This window comes from Achroia grisella, unplaced genomic scaffold, assembly GCF_030625045.1.
Source record: "Achroia grisella isolate CSIRO2021 unplaced genomic scaffold, CSIRO_AGI_Agris_v1 utg676, whole genome shotgun sequence".
In the NCBI taxonomy this organism is placed as follows: Eukaryota; Metazoa; Arthropoda; class Insecta; order Lepidoptera; family Pyralidae; genus Achroia; species Achroia grisella.
Window position 1 is genome coordinate 1,650,594 of NW_026712992.1, and position 18,241 is coordinate 1,668,834.

At 30.5% G+C, this 18,241-nt stretch overlaps 1 protein-coding gene across 1 annotated transcript in view; it reads left to right on the top strand.

Moving 5' to 3' along the window:
* LOC131850033 (protein unc-13 homolog A) overlaps positions 1-18,241 on the top strand; it is a 61,376-nt gene that overhangs the window by 29,423 nt on the left and 13,712 nt on the right. The gene's annotated exons all lie outside the window — the stretch shown is intronic.

Here is an 18,241-nt window from a genome sequence, read left to right on the forward strand (position 1 = left end):
TTACCATAATGGGCGTATTTATTTACAACTAGCTTTGACCACTTCCTCCACGTGGTATACAGAATAACAATAGGTATACAACTTTTTGTTATTTAACGTTTTTTTGCTTCGGTTTTGCTCACCGCTTTTCTTCTAATGGTCGCGTTCGATTCCTCGCACGGTATAAACATTAGTATTCGTAAGTCTGATTGTTTGTATCGATCTGGTATATTATGTATATATTTACCAAAAAATGTTTTTTAAGTGTTTATATCAGTTGTCTCTGTACTCATAACTCAAGCTCTGCTAGGCTTGGGAATAGACTCCAGTAACATAAGTGCAGCGTTGTTTCTTGAGATTTAATTTAGTACTAGACGTTCGTGCAGAATACGTCGCGACCAGTTGCTACGGCGCTGATGTTCTAAGGATACCTTCATACTATTATACATAACTACATTATGTTTAATATGTATGTATATGCATGACACTGAGTAACTATAATATAACTTCAACATATTACTATTTATATTAGCTGCAAATACGTAATTAAATTAATCCAACAGATGGTATCTGTAACTAGTAAATAATTATAGAATCTGTCAAGTATATAAACTGCGTAGTTATGTAATCCAGTTTAGTAAAGGATTGTAAGAAGTGTTTTCATACCAGATTTATCCGCCGGTATCCAGTTTTTTCTGGTTTATTGTTTTTTATAAAAAAATCGTCCTATATTCCTCGGGGAAGGTTGTCTAGTTTCATTACTATCGCTCTATTCTTGTTTAATATAAATTTTCATTATTCATTCTATATTAGCGGTGTCTGGAACATTATTCACTAATAATATCTCTATATTTGTGAATTTTATATCTACGATATTCATTGTAAACATAATATGTTAAAACAAAGTTAAAACGTCTATAAGCTGTTAAAATTCCCTTTATGAATAAATGCTTTGACAAAATAATGTTATGAATTATTGAGTTGATGATTTGTGACTTATTTATATAAATATTATACCCGTGTAGAACTTAAAACATTTGCCATAATTATTATAATACAAATCCGTGATGTGTAATACACTGTTCTCTAAAATGGTACCTTTCACGCGTAGTCATTTCTGAGGTCTAACTTAGTCATATGCGTGTCACAATATGTGGGGGTTTAAGCCCACAGTTCCGTGACAATCATTGATTTAATTGATTGATTGATAGATGAGGGGTTTTGTTAAATAAAACCACATTGATTGAATGCTAACCGAACACTAATTTTGTTCCTAAAAAATTCAGCAATTGGGTATTTCACAGTAGGCAGCCATGTACACAATATATTTTGAGACGTTTGTGGTGCTCTAAAAAGTAAAATAAAACAAATATATAGTATTATTTTATTTTATTTCGTTTTAATATAAGTTACACATATTTATATATGACATTCAGCAATCTGGGGTGATGGCAGGGTGAAGTAATGCAATTAAAAGTTGGTGCGGGAGCCCTTTGCGTCAATTACGATCGTAAGAGGTTATGTTTGTCACATGCTGAGCTCGTGAACTCACAAATGAGTAACCCCATTAATAACATTAATGAAATGTTTTAAAAGTTACCTTGTATTTTACGTTGCTATCTTATATATAAAATTCTCGTGTCACAATGTTGGTTCTTCGAAACGGCTTGACCGATTTTTATAAAATTTTTACGTATATTCAGTAGGTCTCAGAATCGTATACTATCTATTTTTCATACCCCTAAGTGGGTTATGGGTTGTCCACCCCTAACACTTTTTTTTCTTTTTTAACAATTTAGGCGTATTTTGCTTAATAAAGGAAATACAATTTATAATATTATAATTCTTATTTTTATATTGCACAAGTATAAAGTCATTAAAAGCAACTGTAGACATTTACCATGAAATTCGGTATATAGGGAAAATAGGTAGCTGTTATTTTAAATACAATACTAGAATTAGAAAATGTAACGATTCTTTTTACTAACAAAACTTCAATAAAATGACAGAAATTTTCGAAAATATTCAATACTTCTCCCTTTTTTATTCAGATTAAGATTTTTTAGTCAATATATATTTACAAATATTACACAAATCTATACATTAACTAATCTAATCACTCTTTATCCTTCTTTCCATAATATTCATGAAAAGACTAATTATATTAATATATTCAGTAATAATATTATTAATTGCCAATTAAAAATCTATATTTCTTTATCATCATCATTGCCTTGCCTTTATCCCATAATTTTGGGGTCGGCGCAGTATGACATTCCCTTCCACTGCTCTCTATCGGTCGTCATATCTGAACATACTCTTCTTTTATTCATATCATCTTTCACACAATCCATCCATCTTTTCTTAGGGCGTCCCCTCCCTTTACATCCATCCACATTCATATTATATACTTTCCATAAGATATGGTCCTCGTTCCTTCGCATCTTTATATAAATGTATATTTTATATATTTTTATTATATGTCTATTTGCACAAATATGCCCCGCTAAATATTTGGATACCAGTTTTTTGTAGAACGAAACAGGGATCTGATGGCCGTTATATCTAACTTTGCAACAGAATATAACCTTAACATTTGTATAATATACATATACATATATTACACAAAGGACCTGCGAAACCTTTCCCAGTATAACTTACAAAGGAATACGAGTTTTATCTGCGTATTTCTAACAAAAAATCACGCCTGAATTGTTCTCCGCTCGGGCACAAGATAAATGTAGTAATTGTCAGTGGTCCAAGTAACACAAATTCTCATAAAGGAACCCAGTCCTAATTCTTTTTATGTGGCACTTCACAAACGGACAGTCTGAAGGCAGCAATATTTGACCCGAGCGTGTACTTAAGCCATATAAGTTTGATTGGCTTCTTTGCGTAGTGAAGAGTTTATACCATTAAAGGTAGAATTGTACTTATAATGAAGTTCAGACGTTATATGGGTCTTAACTTTTATTATTATTACGCTAATTAAATTTAAAATTTGCGATACTTGGGTCTAAATATTTTGGTATAATGTAGTTATCTGTATTTTATATTTGCATGCAAAAGCATTTTAGACTCGCTAGCAATATCACGTAAACACTATTGATCTTGTCACTATAGTATAAATTAAAATATTATAAGCTACTTGGAAATTAGTAATTATGCTTCTGTAACTGTGACTAACACTTTCTTCTTACATTAAAGCAATAACATTAAATAGGTCATTAATTTAAGTCATTAAATATATGTACTGAATGTCTGTTTTTATGCAAATAAATATATCTATATCTTTCCATTTTATTTAATAACGCCATCTCCAAATATTAAAACATCATGCATTATTCATTTTCATTATGCCTTCTTGCAATTGTTTTATGTATTGATTACATTTTGTGCGAAAAATATGGGCAATATTTCACACAGGTAGCGTCGCGTTACACAGCTAGTCTGAATTATAAATTTATACAAATGTTGATATTGCTATATTAAAAATATTTACTGAAATATCTTGATTTGGTCTATGGTTCTTAATATGGTTAATTTTATTAATATGATTTATAATACGGTGAATTTATGCGTTTATAAAACATTCATCTTATGCAATTTAGGTATGGGGATTAGTGAAAAAATAAAATTAAAACTCGAACCGTAAACTTAAAATCACTTTTCAATAAAAAACACATTGAAATGTTTTGATTGATCGATTATGTTTTTACGAGCAAAGCTTTGCTATATATTTTTAACGACGTTTTCGCTTTTCCATTTCGTAGAGCTATCCAGTATTCAAACTTGGATTTTATTTATTCAGTTCCAAATATCTAATGATTCGACTCTCTTTTCTCATTTATTATAACTTATTATTCATTGGTAACGTGTAGAACTTCGGTTACTAAAACAATCTGAATTCTCTATTTCCAATTTATCTAGTTAGATATAGCGAATATATGAAGACTAAAATTTATTATTGAGCCACATTTAAATGACAAAGTTACATGACTTCCATTTTATTACGGTTCTAACTTGCGTTAGCCTTTCACAGACTAGGTATCTCGTACCATCTTCATTTACATTCTGCAGTGTCCTTTACATAAAAGTCTGTATTATTTGTATATTTTACATATTATTATATAATTCCATTGGTGTGAGTAAAATCTACATCTTAAATAAAATATCATAAAGATACATCTTAGCTTTCATCTCATCTAGTTGTTAAATAACTTTATGAAATGGTTGTTATCTTAGATATTTTTTTTATAATACAGCTCAACATGTCAAATAGTTAAAACAATTTTAGTGCTCTTGTGTGATGCATGAGACAGTTACTATCCTACTCTGGAAGTCCATTCACCTATGGATTCGTTTTTGTCTCAAGATGATATATATTTATCTAGTATCTTATAATATATATTACAGATGAGTGTTGGGTTACTGTATCATATTTTCAGGTGTATATTACATTACAATCCCTAGAGGTTGCGACAGGCACGCCACCTATCTCTTAGGAATCATAAATTACCTAAAAAGAACCTTTTAAGTCTCCTCGCAACGGCCTTGTAGTTGTTTCTCAAGGGATACAAGTCTATTTTTGTGTCCAAATATACAGGAAATTTCTGTTATTGTAGAAAGTGAGAAGTTTTTACTAAGGTTATAAAAAATAATGTATTTATTTGTATATATCAAAACTAAGACTGCAGTGGTTAAAAATACTTAGTTGAATAACAAAGTAACAAGTAAATTACAGGGAACAGCAACATAGCACCGTAATCCTTCGGAATAACAATGCATGGTACCACACCACGGACGATACATAAAAAAGCTGTATATAAAATAATTTCTCTATTTATTTTTACACCATATTGTCCAATCACGAGATCCATTTACTTGATGTATATCAATAAAAGTCCTGTAAAAAATGTCAACTTTTGACTAAAAAAATATGATTAAATACACTATCAATTATGCAACTACGACAGTTGCATTGTAACAGTTACAAACCGGTATTCCAATTTTAATATGTCACAGTACCTCCTGACCTCTTTTATGTCTACGGTGATTTATTATTAAAGTAAATCGATATTTTTAGAGGTAGGCACTGAATTCGTTGGTACTTTTTGTATAATAATATGACACCCCATATTTTTAGAAGAATTAAAAGTATTTCAAAAGTTCTTTTTGCTAGTAATGGTGTTTACTGGGATTTGGAGTGTCCATACCTCGTGGTAATATTTTGGAGGTATGCACCGAATTTATTAGTACTTTCGGTATAATAATATGTCATACTATATTTTTAAAAGTATTAGACTTTTTGTAATTAAGAGGGTTAATTGCTAGTGTGAATAATGACCGAAGAACGTTGTAAAAAGTCGTCTGAGTAGGTACTTCTGTAGCATCTATTAGAGCCGCCAAGCAGCTGGCTTTGTAAGGTGCGTTGCAGTTGAAGTGTGATATATGGCACTATAATTATAGGGTAAGGTAGTAGGATATTTTAGTCCTTCGGAATAATAACGCATGAGGATACGACTGGCATCACAGTACTTCATCAACTTTAATGATATTATGTTTACATATGTTACTCGATATGAAATAAAGTAAAGAGAATTAAATTAAGTATATATAATTATAGACAAATCATTTACTATTGCAGTTGTATAAAAAAAACCTTCAACTAATTTCGATATTAAAAGGATGAAGTATGTATTAACTTTAACTTTGTATACATGTTTAATATATGTTACTCGGTAGTAAGTAAAGTAAAGAGAATAAAATTAAAATTGCACCTGCAGAAAATATAAATCACTAAAGAATAGCTTACAGAGTCTCCTAATAAATTACACGGGGTTACACGGATTATTACGGAACCCAAAATGCCACGGAATGCCAAAAATGAAGAATGTCCACGGACAATAACGATTATCTTGTTAATATCACAACACATGGTCGTGTAGTTATGTAGGTGCCGTTCACATAACTCAGATTATTATTTATTTATTAATAAGATATGGGTCGGGAGCATTCATAGCATTCCTTCCACATTCCAAATTTAATGAGAAATGACGTGATCGACCTGCTTACAAAAATTGGGTCATATACTACAGTTGACTTAACAATATATGTATTAGATGACAATGTCTACAAAATTTTATATATCTTCAACAAAAAGTATTGCTAACTATCTTTTAAAATTAGAATGTTAAAAAAGATATTAATCTCTCAAGTCAGCTTTCAAAAAACAAAAAAAAAACAGCATTGAAGTCTATTCCTCTGTTTAGGAGTTATGACGCTATAGACAAACATGCACATATACAGGTATAAAGTTGTAACTACCCTCTTTTCCATCGGAAGTTAATAATAAAGTATACTTGACACTGAAATATTGTTCAAAACGTTTCTTCTTATATTCCGTTAATTATATAGCTAATATAAATTTCAGTAATGGCTAGTTAGAGTGGAAATAATTTCAAGCGTGCACATTAAAATTTCTATATTAGAGGAAGCTAATGTTACTGCTACCTGAACCAAATTAATTTAGGCCATTCTAATGTAATAAATTTAAGCTATATAATTTTAACAAATAGTCAGTTAGCACGTAACACTGGCATTCGATATTCGATCTCAGTATTTTTGAAATTAAATCTCTCACTCGACAAAGATCTTAGAAGTGGAATCATAACTTAAAACTTACTGGAATTCAAAATTTGATTTTAAATATTACACTTATTCGAATTTCGATTTCTCATACAAGCTTCAGAGACATGATCTAAGAAGCAGAAGCATATTTTAGAATTTATTGGAATTCGAAATTTGAATTAAAAAATATTACACACATTCGAAATTCAATTTCTCATACAAGCTTCTGAAACAGAAAATCTAAGAGGCAGAAGCACATCTTAAAAGTTACTGGCATTCTAAATTTTAAATCAAATATTACACATATTCGAAATTCAATCTCGCATACTTCTGAGATAGTAGAACTTTGAAGCAGAACCATATCTTAGAACTGTAAAATATTGTTAGCTAGTGTTTTTACAGTCCAAGTTAGGTTATTAAAATTTTAGTAGGGACACCTAATGTTTTCTAGTAATACACATAGCCACATTAACATAGATAATGTAGAATTCTAATAAAGAAAAATTTTAAATTTCGGGCCAGTAGTTTTGAGATTAGTTTTTAGAAACATACAAACCTTTTCTCTTTATGATGTCAATGTAGATAATGTTTTCAATTCAATGTCACAATTAAATATAGAGGTTTGCATTGTAATAAATGAATCTCTAACACTAGGAATATAACTAATATACCTACCGACGATATTTGGATACCTGTAATTATAACTTTCAGGAATAGAATAATCCAACTCATTTCAGACATCTGTCAGAAATATTATGATTTACATCAGAACTTTCATTTCAGACTGAATTCTCTGACTATAGAAATATATATTCCAAAATGTAGACTTGTTAAAAGTACTATTATAACTCTAAAAGCAACTATTTTCTTAATTGTCTACCATTTCTTTCCGTTTATAGTCTGAGCTTAGAAATCTATTAAAGATCCAACAAGCGGATCCGTCTGGGTGTATATTTTTATAATATAGTATCTAGATTTATAAGTTTCTATTTTTTAATGGACAGAGTATACTTTCCAATATATTTCATGTGACTTTAATATATAATTATTCTCCTATATATAAAAAAGAGAGATGAATAGATTTTTCACTTGCAAACGATATTTTTGAAAATATTCAATTATTTTTCATTATTGTTATACATGTAAACGACTTATACTTTTCTCTGTGTGATCGAATCAGAAATGAGGAGGTCCACAGAATAACCAGAGTGACCGACATTGCCCGAAGAATTGCGACACTGAAGAGGCAATGGGCAGGGCACATAACTCGTAGGACAGATGACCGTTGGAGCAATAAAGTTCTCGAGTGGCTACCACGGACCGGAAGACGCAGCGTGGGAAGGCCTCCAGCAAGGTGGACCGACGATCTGGTCAAGATCGTTGGAAGGCATTGGATGCGAGCAGCACAGGACCGATCGTCGTAGAGATCCTTGGGGGAGGCTTATGTCCAGCAGTGGACGTCTTCCGGGCTGCGATAATGATGATGAAACGACTTATAAACCCAAATAGACTACAAATTACCCTTTGGCAAGTTATACACATACGTATGTGAGATTAATATAAACGTAAACACGTACTTTCTTTGATGTAGGAGAGGTACCCGAAAACCCTTGAGCATGATGAGAATTTTTCATTATGTAAAACCCTGAAATTGACGTGCAAAGAAAAAGCTTATGGTGTATTCAGATCAGCCATTTTGAACACATCGTTAATTCAAGTAAAAGAACGTTTCTTTGAATATGGAAAAAATGGCGGTGAGAGATAAGAAAATATCTACTTAGGCAACTTTTCTATTGTAACATGATTTTTTTTTAAAGGTTAAAGAAGTTTTCTTCAAACGGATTAAGTGATTAATAAATTGAATATATATATTTAAGAATACTATTGTCAGCATGAGTTCTTAGTTATTAACTGTCATCCATCTGTTTTTTAATAGATATCAAAAGTGAGATTAGGAGTTGTTACGACGCGTAGATATTTTATTACTATAGTTTATTTATCTCGTTTGAAATGGTTTAATAAAATATCAGATATATTTCGGAATATAATGTCTATAACTGACTTTATTACTTACATTTTTACATTAATTTTATAAATAAATAAATATTAGTTATAATAATAAAATACTTAATAATAAATTACCATTTCCATTGGCCGTATCTGTCCGTCCCGTATGCGGGAATATAAAATGAATGTCTAAAAATATATATTTTATATAGTTATTATAAAGGAATAGCAAAACTATATTATTCTATATAGTTTATCTCTGTTCAGTGATATCTTTCCAGCCGTTTAGACGTGAATGAATAACAAACATCTCAACATCTATACAACATTTCGAAGTGAATAGAGCATAGAATATAATAATAATAATAATAATATAATATATATATATCTTACTTACTATATATACCTACCATATGTAGTGGGGTGGGGTTTTCTTTTTGTTCCTCCGTTATTTTACCCTGTCCAAGACATCGTCAGCAAAGACCTCGCACTCTATCCTGTGCTTTGCAACTACATCCTTTTGCAGGATCTTTCACTTTTTCTATAAATTATATTTAATTTATTTCTATGAATGGATTGATGAATTATCAGATTTTATTACTCTGTTGAGAGGTTACAATGTTTCTTTTACTTCATTAAATATTTTTATCAATCAATATTATCGGAAGTATATACTTTTTGGCTGTATGTATGTATTTTTATATATATTAACGATTAGCGAATGTTTGACTGACGTACCAAAAATGGACATATGTTCCTAAATTAATAAAGAAAAAAAAACTGTTATTTTTTATTGTATACCAGGGCGATTGTTATACTGAATGTAATAAATTTATAGGCCTCCTAGATAAGAAAGTTGGTGGCTTAACCACACAATTTAACGGGCTATAACATTTTGGTAGTAAATATAAAGTATGAACCGAAATGAATCAATAAAACGTTACTCGCTTAGGCGAATTGATTACTTTCACTGAAAACCTACGTATTTATTCAGGGCTGTCAGTTGATAAAAAGACGTGACCTTATACAAAAAACCTTTTGCGTGGTAGGTAGCTGATTACTTCAGCGTAATGAAATTTACTTTGAAATCTTAATTAGAAATAAATATATTTTCAAGTTTCTTGTTAAAAACATGATTTTGTGGGATTAACTTCAATATGGAAGCCTTAATGATATTAAGAAGATTTTGTTATTTATCTCTTTTTTTATCTCAGCAATACATTATGTGGGATATTTAATCAATATCTGACATAATGTATTTCTAATATATATACATATAAACATATAAGGTTAAAACGTTAGGTTAAATTGTAGGTTTGTCCTTTCACACCAGTGCCTATTAACCTCTTACTGCTTTTACCCAATAGTTAGCTCGTAGAGAATGCCACATGGCATTAAGTTTGACAATTCTACAATTTTATAATTGCAATAACTAATAAATAAAATAATGTATTATTTATTCTTGTGGTGATGACCCTGTATTTCTTTTCGAACTAAGCATCACTTTGATATGATAGCGCCGTTATACCATACACATATCCATACATAATTAGCACTGAAAAAAAAAATACAATACACCTACCTACACTTACGGCTGGCCGAAGATCTGGTCAAGATCTCTGGAAGGCGTTTGATGTTTGAGGCGTTCGAACCGCGCGGACCGATCTTTAGGGGTAGCCTTTATTCAGCAGTTGACGTCCTCCGAGCTGAAATGATGATGATGATGATGACTACCTAAAATATTCTCTTTATTTAATTTTGATTAGTGGTTTAGCACTAATTCTTATTCTATATACTATATATAGCATCCCTTTATATTTCCATTTCACTATAGAGAATGAACCCTACTTGAGGGATTTCTTTGTCGTGTGCATGACTACGGCAGCTCTAAATTAATGCGTGAGGGGATATTAATATCCTAAATGCGTGTTAAATATTACTAAATGGTAGCTTATGGATGTTGAGATATTTAATCTATATTTTATAGCATATACATAGCTAATGTAAACATTATGGTAGGGTAAATTCAATTTTATAATTCTTGCTGTATTAGGTTATTTGGTCTGTTATATATATGTTTATTATATATATGTTTGTCTATATCTTTTTAATCATCAATAATATTCATAACAGAAGTATTTACAATACATTCCTTTACAATTACCTATTACAGACATTACCTAAAAGTTAAAGGTATCAATCCATTTATTTTTAAATTCATTGTTAGGAGTCAGAAAACAATTAAATAGATAAAAGTAATTATTCATAATTACGAATTAATAAATAGAATTGTTAAAATAAAAATCAAAACTTCAATTCGAACACAACCATTGCCGCTAATTACCAACTAAGGCTTTAGGTTGGCTGAAAGAGATTTCTTTCGGTGATAAGCTCACACATGCTCACATTATTTTCAATATTTATGTACTATTTTAAGTTACTAATGGAATAAAAAGTATATAAGTATATATAACCTGCCTTAGAAAATTTATAATAATTATAATAGCTGAGGACAATTAACAAAGCGTTATTAAGTCTCAACTAAGGAAAACTGCTACTAAACATTTGATAGAAACACTGAAATACCTATTTTTGGTAAATACATATATAAAATAAACAGAAACAACCATACGGATAAACATACTCATAAATACAAATGTCTATGCCGTGCGAGAATGAATGTAATCAGCGACTATCGTATCTAAGACAATCTACTAAACCACAAGACCCTAGAGATCTAACTTTATCTTTAACCTACCTAATACTTACCACCTGTGAGGGGAGTATACTCATGCAGCTGGTACTCTGATTCGATATTTCTCTTATTCGGATCGAATGTACTGCGTAAAGGTACGTTATATTTTCCCTAATACTACACGTAAACACCATATACATGTAAAAAATAAGTCAAATTGAGAATATTTTCCTTTCTGCAGTCACTGAAAGGACAGATTTGTATCAATAAACTTGAGATGTCAATAACGTATAAGTTGTCCACATTTTTTCCCACAGAAATGTCTTATTTTTTTCTCCTTAGCAAAATTCGGAAAATAATATTTTTTATTTATTGAACAAACAAATTGGCGATTTCCTAAAAGGGGTGAAATCCGCAGTGCCCTAAAAGTACGTGCTTTTACGCGACGTCTTATGAATATAGAAGAAGTGAAGAAACTGTGACATAGGTACTCGTATTTTCTCAAAATGAGTACTTACTGATACCCCTACTAAAGTAGAATTGTATACGCATATCTAAATTCATCAATAGGCGTTATGATTGCATTGAAAATATATTTTGTTTATATCTATTCTATTCTATTACATTTTTTGGCACCTAATTATTACCTATTATACCTTACCCTAATTATTAAATATTTTTTATTTCCAGTGTTACTAATTTAAATATATTTTCATACAGTTTATTGATACTCATTTAATATCTATGTTAAGTATAATTCTTGTATTACATATTTGGTGCATTAAAGAGTCGATCTTCGATTGACAGATTATCTGGAGTATCCTGTACTTATCATGTATTATGACGTGATAAAATTTTAATAATTCTCTATGCTTAATGTTGTATAAGACGTACACATCATATAAATAATACATGAATCAGTTCCCACTTAACAAATCCACTGATTGCTAACTTATGCTAATATTTAACTTATCTCATAACTCTTCAATATCAGCGCAGTAGAACTTTTGCTATTACAATAAAGATCAAATTTGTATACACTTGTGTACAGGTTAATTTAACCGTAGGTATTCAAATTATTCTTGCTCGTGCTCTCGTGAGGTAGAGTTCCATTTAAACCAATTTATCTTTCCTTGATTTATTGTGGGTCTCTTTAATTAAATGGACTCCGTAACATTAGAAGGTCCTTCTTAGGAAATAATTTGTAGGCATCTCCGTACGTGTTAGCTCCCATTTATGAATGTAATGTTTGTATTGACATAAAATAAATTATACACAAATAAACCCTTTCAGCATATTTTATCTTCAAATTGAGACCTATTATCACAAAGATATGAGGATGGTTAAAATATATACACATAAATTTCCTACTTAATTAGGAACATTATTCTTCTTTAAGTCTGTTAAGTTTTAATAGCCTTTCATAATAGTACTAAAATGCATTTATAACAATGAAAATTATCATAACAAAATTCGAATTACTCTAGTTAAATACCTAATAAAGGGCGAATAATTTAAACCTAAAATATAAACGGTTTTTATTACCCTGTGTTATAATTTAGTTGTACCAACATCCAGGGGAATTAAATAAAATTAATTGGGGGCGCCACTGGACTCCACATAGACTCTAATAAAGTGAACCATTACAGGCTATTACTCAAAATGTTTCCTTATTAAGCCGAGCTGAAAGCTTCCCAAGAAATAATTATATAAAAGTTTTTCGTTTTATTTTTAGGTGTCCGTTAACAACAGAGATGTACAATTTTCATGAAACACTACACAACACGTTATAATACTGAAAATATTAACAGCGACGCTAAGGATGAGAGTTTATGGAGTTAATTTCGAAATTCAACTTGGAAAGTTCCCTTTTGTTCGTACCGTTGTTGGATAAATAACTTTGTTACGAGTATTCTGGAGAAGATATTAAATATCTACGTTTACGCCTATCTACTACAATGAAACAGGCAAATGCTCACTGCTTTGCTTGTACAGAATATTTTAATTATTTTTGTTGATATAGGCTGTTTTATTTTCTTTAACTCTTGCAAAATTATACATATTATGAAGTCAAGTACAGTATTCATATTCAGATTTATAGTTAACTGATTGAAATATAAAAAAAAATTGTATTACATACATACGAGACTCTTGCTTATACTTATTCATACATACATCACATGTTTTATATATTTTTTTAAATTTATTTTCTACGTTATTTCGGATTGGGGCGGGTTATTGTTAATCCCTTTTATTTGGGTTCTATATTATAATTATTTTATCAAATTTGATATTATTTTGCGGAATTCCATTTCTTAATTCATCTTCTTAATGGATTTATAATATGTATATTATTTTGTTTAATTCTGCTAGGATTATATATGAGATCACAAATATTCAGTGCGGAAACTTGACTACCGTTATGACCATCTCTAATGGTGATCAAGCTATATCCGAACTCTATTCAATGCCTGATCATGCCTCGTTCAGAGGCGAAACATGTGTTGCATGTATCAAATTCCGATCATTATTGAGTTTACGTCCAACTTGAGGTTACGTAAACTCCTATGCCTATGCCTCTGAACGAGGCATGATCAGGCACTGAATAGAGTTCGGATATAGCTTGGAAGCCTAGTGTCGTCGACAAGTTTCCGCACTGAATGTTTGTGATCTCATACATGTTAACTGTAGCGGAATTAAACAAAATAATAAAATCCACTGTATAATATAAATTATTAGTGAATAAGGTACTACGTAGTTAGGTACTACTTTATAACAATTTTGGTTTATTCTATTTTTTTTTTAATTTTTCATAATAATTTAATTCTATTTGATTATTTTAATGTTAATGATTATAATTAAAACTTAAAATGCCACTTATATTTTTAGAGACATGACAACCTGGACATATCCTCGATCAACAGGTAATCAGAAGTGACGTCCGCAAATTGAACCTTAATAATTTAAGCTCTGGTCGTCCCGTACAGCTAAACTGCCCTGGGAACCGCAATAAACCCCTATAAATACTTAATTTGTAGGTTGAGACCCCCATCTTTTGATTGACCCCATTAACTTTGGGGTTAGGTTACGTCACATAAGACTTGGCTTGTAAGTTTCCGTTCACTGCCCACACGGTTGCCCGTTATGATTAATATTGAACAAAACAATATCGACTGCTCAAGAATTCAATAGAGAAGAGATTGCAATAGTAATCTCATGATAAAAGATGGCGCAGTCAAAATGGCGGTAAACCCATAAACAATGAAAATGCAATCGTTTTCCGGGAGCGTTTCTTCTGTGCTTGAGCAGATACTATTAACACGTACCTCGTATTACATACAAAACCCTGAACCTGTACTAGCAGTAATAAACAAGTGATAGAAATATAATATTGAAATATATTTATATAACATGCATAGAAAATATTCAGCCAAAAAATCAACCCGCAATCATCGGTAATAATGCGATGGCCATCAAATTATGGTTTCGAATTTTCATATTATTACGTATGGCATGTCTTTTATTTCCTCGAAAAACCTGTGGTAATAGAGTATAACATATTAGTATTTGCCTCGTACTCGAGTCAATGTTTCATGGACAATAAACATAATGATTTATATAAATATAATAGTCTATGTTATACTTACATGTCTATAGACTATACAACATAAAAAATCGCATTCTGTTATACGGATCCAACAAACAATTCAGAATGAGTACGCGCTTGGTAATAAGGAAATGGGCCCTAAAAAGACGTATCTTTCTGTTTATATTTTGTTATCAGTTTCAATAAAGTTTATTCCCGACAGGCTCTTTCACTCACCCTCGTAAGTTTCCTACGTTTTTTATATAAAATAAAAGTGACGAAATACAAAAATAAACTCCGTAGGACAGCTGTACCCGACAATTACGAGTACCTTGCGTAAAAATTTAGAATAGGACCCTGACAGAATTTTTTTTTACGTAAGTAGTATAAGTTGCCCGTAGTTTCATACAAATACTTTATTATCTACATTTTAGTATTTCTTGACTAATCAGTTATAGCTATGCTTTGATCAGACAATTGGTTTCTTTCTTCTTGGTGTATAATTTTACAGTCTAATTTTTAAATAAGTTTATTTAAAAATCCGCGACAATCTCAAAAACTATTCCACATATTTTCATACATCAAAAGAATAAGTTTTAGATAATTATAAGAGTATAATTCATTAAGAATTTGTATAAATAACTCGACATATACATGCGAATCCTGGGCGGGTCGCTAGGTATTATTATAAAACCTAAAATGTTTTTCATGAGATGACCCAAATATTCCCTTCCTGTAAAGGAACCAGTGAATGTCGGAGCTCTAATGAGACCTCCCAGATACTAAGATTAATTAAAATGCTCTAGGGTCTCGACACTGCCTTTTTTCAACAACTTGATGACTCTTCATTTGTTAATTATTAATTAATTTTGTTCTTGAACCGCCGCGCCTCGTTGTTTAGTTATAATAAGAGGAACGACATATAAAATTTCATTCTAGTTTCACGTTTAGAATTATATTTTAGATAAATCTAATATTTATATTAATTACTGTGTCATGCGCTGTTTGCGTGAATTCAGTAAAAAAAAATCTTAATGTTCTGTATAATTTTATCCTATTTATTAATCTAGAATAATCATTTGTTTTTTCTAATCTTAATCTAATCATTATTCTAGAAAATTGTATAGCGGGTTTTGCGTGAAAGAGTAACACAAATATCTAATCTAATAAGAAGTAGGATTTTTTTAGCTCAAGATAACTACTCTAGAAGAACAATAAGTAATTAATATATGTAAAGTGGCTATTTACTTGTACAGTATCCTGTGATGTACTACGTAATTTTATTTAGATATTTTCATTTATATTAGGTAATGTAATTACAAATTAATCTCGTAAGAGCACCGCGTTCTCAGCGGGCATGACAAATATTTTCAATCACATTGTCATTTCGCTGATGTCTTTTTATAAGTACCTATAATTTATTTTACAGTAGCTGTTTCCTCATGCATGAAAATCAATTCCATTACGGTTAAAAGCGTTTCTTCTTTTTCATATTTAAAAACTTATATCTTTCAAAATAAAGTTAGCAATGTATCGTATGAGGCAGATTGCTAACATCATTTTCAAAGATATTAGTTTAAACAAAGTTTGGTAGCATCAATCAAAAAGTGTACGGATACTATAAGTGCTGCTGTTACATATTGACATTGACATCTCTATACTGCAGTAAGCTCGTGAGCACGGTTAGTGCAACCTAGTAGAAACGTGGAGAGAAGTTTGCCAATAAATTGTTCGTATTAAAAACCTTTTCTTCTACATGATATTCTATAAGAGTTAGATTTCAATTACCATGCGCATTTTTTGAAAAAAGGGAGGAAACATAAATTTGATATATGTAGTACTAATGATGTATATAGGCGACAGTTACTACTGACCATTAGGTGGTCAGCCTGTTTATCGTTTTAGTTACATAAAAACCAGTAAGTATAATAATAATCAAAATAAGAGCTTGTGCTATAAGTAGTAGACGACTGATAGAAATATATAAAACTTTATATACATAACGACTAGAGCTGTCGTAGTTCTTACCAAAATACGAAAATAATACTTAAAATGTCCCTGACCGATGATATGCGGTTACGTCGACGAACAAACAGCCAATATATCTTAACGACCGAGTTTACGTTCGTTGTTTGTTTTTTTTTCAACCCAGCACAAAATGTAAACAATCAACCCTTTTGGGAAAGAAAACAGGCTCGTCGGAGTTATAATACTTTAAGACAACCTTTAAGTTTAAGTCGGTTAATGGACGGCTCAGGATTCTGTCAACTAAATAAATCTTTGTGAAAATTTTAATTGAAAATATTATAGGTAGAATTTTATTGGCACATATATATAATATTAATGAATAATTTAACTTAAACATCAATGTCTACTCCTAAAATAAGCTTATATTGTACTAAAGACATCTACCAAAACAATTTTTTTTAAACTTAATTTTTTTTAAAATGTTTTTTCATATATAGAATTAGACAGATAAATAAAAACAGTCATATTCACGTATGCAAACGTATGTATTCTGTGAAGATCGAATTTATTACCGTCGGAAGTTAAGGCAGTATGCTGAGCCACTACATAACCAAGATCGTCTTAAAAATATTAAAAAATAAATGCTTAAACATAATAAATTGTCTAGTACATTAGTATAATTGCTTTGCTGTTTTGTTCTAAACAATATTTAATTGTGTAGTACCACAGTGTCGTAATCCTCACAAAGCAATGAGATTAAAAATGATTAAGGGGAACACCTGCGCTCGAAATGCTTTTGCAAAAAATATTTTATTTTCTGAATTCAGTAAACAACTCACACTACCGCTACGAAAGTTAATGGTTTTATTTAATAAGTAACATTAAAGTAAATTGTAGATTGCTTGTTACTGCAGTCTTCCATTCGGTGAAGGTAGATATTTATACCTATAGTTGCTGGTGCATTGTCCAATCTAATCGCAAGGAATTAAGTAATATACTAATATTATAGTAAGCAATGATGATGTTTTATTTTATTCCTTAAGCAAAAAATAGATGTGAAGATAAAAATATGTCTACCAGAATGGAATAAAATCACCAGCTGCATCACCATTAAATAATATATACGTAATCAACGCTAAACATTTTCAAACAGACATTAGGAGGGAAAACTGTCAAATATTAATCACTGTCGAAGTTTGTGCCGATCGTCAGCGAAGCCGAGAAAATCCAATTTATTCAGCATTCGTTTGCCTCTGATTTCCCGTGCGGTCGTTGGGAAACGCCGAATTGAAAACGTTACCATTGTAAATCGGAGGTGAAAAAGTTTTTAATCATTTATCTATGTTTTTCAACAACATTCAATATTTAAAAAAAAT